The sequence below is a fragment of the Octodon degus genome, unplaced genomic scaffold, assembly GCF_000260255.1.
Source record: "Octodon degus isolate 3935 unplaced genomic scaffold, OctDeg1.0 scaffold00128, whole genome shotgun sequence".
NCBI lineage: Eukaryota > Metazoa > Chordata > Mammalia > Rodentia > Octodontidae > Octodon > Octodon degus.
The window spans coordinates 4,302,565-4,308,441 of NW_004524704.1; the positions used below are offsets into that span (position 1 = coordinate 4,302,565).

The window sequence follows — 5,877 nt, forward strand, 5'->3', positions numbered from 1 at the left end:
GCTATCAATCTTAGCCTCACTATCTCAGTAATTTTCTTTTTTAAAGAAAATTACATGATGTAAAAGAGGGCTTGGGAAAAAATCAAAACCTAAATCAAAGGACTATCCCTCTACCATTCTGGGTTTTAAGTTTAATAATTTTTCCCTATCAAAATGCAGTTGAAACATATATTCTTCATAATTATTTGAGGTCCCTGGGTCACTGAATGTGGCTCTCCCTCCGCATACTTTTCTGGAATATCTCTTAACAACCAGTCAGGTGTTACTTTGTTTTTGTTTCTAACTCTAGACCCCTTTTTATGAGGGTTGTAGTAATAGTCACTGTCCCAGATGCTCTTAGAAAGAACAGCCCTTACCCATGTACACCAGCTTGAGTATAAGTGAAAAGCAGGAAGCTGAGCAGGTCAGGATGAACCCCTAGGCTGTGTGGGGCACGTTTCCATGGTAACCCAGCCTAAGGTGTGGCATGGGGGTTTGAAGGATATTCGGTAGAGCATCAGAATCCAAGACTTGTTACTTCTTGTTTATTGTAGGAAAAGTACAGTTAATTATGAGGTGTTTAGATTCTTTCAAAGCATTATATTCAATAAATGAGAATGAATGAGGAGAAGCATAAGCTTGGAGAGCTAACGGAAGTTTCAAGGGCCCGGTTCAACCCCCTGGCTCTGAGTCTTAGGAGACTGAGTCAAGATCTCTAATGGCAAAGCTGTGAGTAGGACTTCCTGCTGGGGCAACAGCTAAGGAGGTTTGCCATTGACTTAAACACACCTGTTCCAGAAATCTTTGGTTTTCCTTTCCTTATGTCTTCAGGAAGCGGAGAACTTTTAAAAAGTACTCAGAAAAGTTCCAGGAATGGAGCATTGGTTGAGTAGATGGTAAATTTGGGATTAAAGCTCCAACTTTTCATACATGAGCTTCTAACCATTGAATATATTTTCACCTCGCTGAATATTTTTCCCCTTTATCATCTGCAGAGCAGTAAAAATCACTTTAGCTGTGATCTTCTAGGCATCTCTTAGCACTAAATCTCTATACTTTGGTACATTTTAAAAATAATAACACTGCTTAGGCAGACTCAGGGACCAGGGCTCCATCCCCCATGCCCTGTGTTGGCCATGCCCCCAGGGCATGCTGAGACAGCAATTGAGACTGGGCATGGTGGCATGCCTGTAATCCCAGTACTTGGGAGGCTGAAAACAGGAGGATCACTACAAGTCTGATCTGTGTAGTGAGACCCTGCAGGTCTTGTACAAAATACGTTAAAAAATAACAATGATATAATGATGGAGAAATAAAGTTCAGGCAATTTATTAGACATTATACTGTATGAGAAAGAACAAATGGAAACAGCGACAGGGGCTTTGAATTGAAACTCAAAATTTAACCCTGCATGCCTTTGTACATCGTTTTTCTCTGAGGAGATGTTCAGAAAGGTTTTCTGGCAGTGCTTCTTAGAATTCCCCAATAGCTCTCCCTGGCCTAAAAGCCATGCAGTTCCCTTGGGCTGTCACTGAGCAGCAGCAGAAGGGCTCAGGCAGTGGCTGGGGACAGTGCTAGGTGTGCAGCTGCAGCACCCACTGGGCCAGCCCCCTCCAGTTGGTCCCCGCAGAAGACGATGACAGGGCTGCCATGACAGGGGCTGGCATTGCAAGTCAGAGACCCGACTGGTCATTGGTCATTGGAATGGACTGGTAAATGATTACAGTAGCCACTATAATGTATTAAAAGCCACTGTGGCCTGGACGCTGAATTAGGCTCTTTCGCTGTGACACTGTGAATTCTACAACCAACCCCGTTGTGTTACTATCTTCATGTTACTGATGTGGGAAATGGAGCAGGTAGAGTAATAAACGTACTAGTGGTCTGAGTGCCAGTCAGGTCTACCTGGAATGACACATCTGTATAGCACCAGAATCATCCTTTTCCTAGTGTGATGCTATGCAAAGCAAACGAAATATGAAGTGGGCAACAGAAATCTTATCTGTAACCTAAGTGAACCTCTGGGAGCGAAAGTGTCATGTGGCGTTTTGCCTAGAATTTTGGAACAACTCTGGTTCTTTAGAGTATCAGAATCTGTAAGGTCTTTGCATCCTCATTGTTTCATTGGCAGCACACACACACACACGCACACACACACACACACACACACACCCACACACACCTAATCATAGAGGGAAGGCAGTATGATAACTACTTTAAAACTTGATTAGGAAACCCAGGCTCCCTTGAATGTGCTGTTGCCTTAGCAAAGTCCTTATAAATTAAACAATCTTGGTTTTCTTGATGCCTGTGCTGGGCGGGACCATCTCCCACCACGTGACAGTGCTTCCACAAAAGGAGCTTTCTTTCTCCTTGAGAAATCGTAGAAGATCTGTTGGTTCGAGTACAAGGGACGGCTTTCATTTCTAGAACATGGAAATGAAAATGGACACAGAGCTGAGGCGGTCCCGTCCCCTGATGACTCCTGTCTTCCTACCGTAGCGACCTCCTGCCTGTATTTGGGATGATGCCTGTTTACACTGCAGCTGTTTACAAATGCTGCACGCAGATGTCTACTTTCAGCTTGGACACATGCGCAGAAAGAAACTGCAAATGCGTTGCTCTTCTTCTGAAAGCCCTCAGACGGTGCCAACATTCAGAAAAACCTAGCTCAATCAATGGTTTATAGGATGAAGGAGAAAATAAAGCAATCTATCCCCTCAATGTATGCACGTTTGTGTTTCTTACTGTTTTTCTGACAAAATGCATATAAATGTTTATTTTCTCACACTAACATTTGCATTAGAGAAATGTCTAGAACTAAAAGAGAACTTTGACCTTTGAAACTATCTATGGTCCAGGAAGAGAAAGTAACTGAGGTAAAGTTAAATTTCTTTAGAAAGGTATGAAAGGCTGAGGAGTACCAATTCTTTAAAAAAAAAAAAAATACAAACATGGGCTTGGAAAGCAAAGCAATGTGGACTTGAATCCTGATTCTCATTCATTGATAGTATGACAACAGCTTGACAATGTGACAACTGGTCGGCACCCTATGTCTCTGAGGCATTTGTAACAACTAACAGGTTGTTGATCAGTTTAATTAAGCTATCACATTGAAAAGTACAATGAGGTGCTGTGTACTCTGCCTTCCCCATGCACTCCAGTGCCCTGGCTTTTCTCATTTGGTTTGGGTTCTAATGAGATCATGTGTTTCATAGTTTATAGCACAGATGACCCTCATGATACAGGAGTACAGCTCCATCTGGGGTGGGAAAAATAAAAAGCAATCAATCCCCACTCCAATGTAGCCACCACGTCATAGATTAACCATGTTATAGCATGTTTTTCCCATAGGTATTAAAGCACCTATTATTGCATTTGGGATCTGCCTTAACTTGCATTCCTAAACCTGTATAATTAAATGGTATATTATAGTGGGCTTCACAGCCTTGGGTAATGAAAAGATTTCTGCCCTTTTAATCAGTGGAATTGTGTGCCAACTCTACCAGGCTGTAGTTGATTCTACATGAGGTGCCTTCTACATGAGGTCTGTGTGATAGTTTGGATAAATTAAAATATCTGGTCACTTTTCGTAGTTATTTTTCTGTATTTTCTTTACTAATATATGTAGAGGTTCCCTTTCATTATACCCTTGTGATTTTTCTCATTGGATGTCAGTATCATCTATTCATTCCTAATCAGCTCAGTGGTAGACAGAAGCACATTTTCCAACTGTAGATTTCTTCTCTTAAGTTATCTTCTTCTTTTAATTTGCTGCATAGTTTCAGTATTAATTAGGATCAGTAAGTTCACTAGCCAGCTCTGAAAATGCCAGACCTTTCCCGAGTACCCTGTGTAACAGGAAGGTGGTGCTAGAGACCCTTTTTAGTGAGAAGCCACAGTCTAGTACAGTAGACACAGAATCACTAACTTGGAGACCACTCAAAGCAGGCATCATCTCTTCAGTATCCTTGACAGGTGGTTCTCCAGCCTGTGTTTGATGTCTCCTCATAAAACAGAATTCGTAACTTGCTTGGCCTGTCTGATTCTGGGAGACCCTGGTGGAAAGATCTTTCCCGTGTTGAGTGGAAGTCAGCCTCTCTTGAAGTGGTAGCTATACAGAATAAGGAGTCTGTTCATTACTTTGATAACTATCCAGTTCTCACAGCTGAAGCACCCCAGAGCTGAGATGCTATCTGTCTTTTCAAGAGCTTGCAGTGTGACCAGAGGCTTAGAGAAGTGTATTTGTTCCGTTAGGATAAGCTGAGTGTCACCACCACGTCATGTAGTAAACACAGGGATCTCTGGCCACACAGCATGATGCAACTTACTCACATGAAGGGACATAGAGTAGATCCTGAAGAGTCTGAAAACCAGAAGTCTTCATGTCCTTTGTTTTTATCCTCCTCAGGCTAACTGTACTTACAGGATGTGATAAGAAATGTGTCTTTGGGGGGGGGGCAAGGAGATAGCTCAGTAGAATAAGTGCTTGCCTGGCAAGTGCAAGGTCCTGAGTTCAATCCCTGGTACTGGAAAAAAAAAAAAAAAAAGAAAAGAAAAAAGAAATGTGTTTTTGGAAGGCCTAGAAAGACTCAGGAGACTTAAATTCTAAACAGTTTTGGTACCTTTATCACTGTGAAACATCAGACAAGCCAGTTTGCTTCTCATAGAGGACGCAAATAGCATCATATTGATTCGTCTTTGGCCATTCTAAATAAACAGCAGATGTGCTCATTTGATGGCTCTGACCTGCTATTCCTTCTTCATTTCTCTTCTTCCTCATTAGTTTAGTATAAAATCAACCCCCTGTTATTCCTAGGGCTGGGCCTTATCAAATTCTGCATCTCCTCTCGTCCCCACCGTGGCTTTCATGGGGTGGCCTTCAGACTGCTGTGTTTGAGTGACCTCAACAGTCCTGAAACGAAAATCACTGATAGTGAAACCTTCAGAAATGCTTAACGTGCCCAGGCACATTGGAAGTTGCCCCCAGGATCTTTCCATTGACCAGCACAAAAAAAGATGACTAGAACAGCATCTGCCCACTCCTATGTGGAAATCCTGTTTCATTTGTCTGGAAGCCAGAGGGAAAAAAATGTATGTTGGAAATGGCCCAGTGACAGCCTGTGTTGAGCCTTAAGCTCATTGATACTTCAAATCCTTTGTTTTTAAAAATCTTTCACTCTGATTTTTCACTGATCCATGGGGCTATTCTTAGAGAAGGGGTCAATGGCCCTGACCCAGCAATCTGAGGAGCCTACGAGAGAGGTGACAGCTATCACTCTTGCCTGGTACAGCCAAGTTCGCACAATTTTCTTGTAGTTAAAGTAAGATAAAAATATTGGGAGATTCATTTGAAAGAAATCCCTTAATGATGGGATATGAAATCCAGTGTTTAAATCCAGTTACAGAAGACATTATTTGCCTTAAATTGTCAAAATATATAATCACTGTTTGTTTATACTGTCTGAACAACTTTCAATGTCAGAGTCACTTTTGGGGGGAAATTTTTATATTACACAGCACTTAAGGAAGAACATAGATGTAAGAGACATTAATCTTGCTGAAATGTAATTTTTCAATTTTTAGTGACTCTCGCATGTGTGTTGACAAAAGCTTAGATACCAGTGGTAGCACTGATGATTGTCTGAGACCATGTGCTAGTTGGCTTTTCTTTACTGTGACGAATTACATGCTGCAATTAATGTAGAAGAGGAAGATTTATTTTGTCTCATGATTTCAGAAGTTTTAATCTATGGCACTTGGTCTCATTCCATTTAGGGTCATTGCTAGGCTACACATCTTGGTGGGGAGGGAGTGGGGTGGTAAACTTGCTCTCTTAGTGGCCTAGAAGGGGAAGGACAGGGAGAGGGAGAGGGAGAGGGAGAGGGGGAGAGAGAG

At 41.9% G+C, this 5,877-nt stretch overlaps 1 protein-coding gene across 2 annotated transcripts in view; it reads left to right on the forward strand.

Moving 5' to 3' along the window:
• The window catches only part of Tprg1 (tumor protein p63 regulated 1), a 191,665-nt gene that overhangs the window by 128,381 nt on the left and 57,407 nt on the right, over window positions 1–5,877 (forward strand). The window lies entirely within an intron of this gene.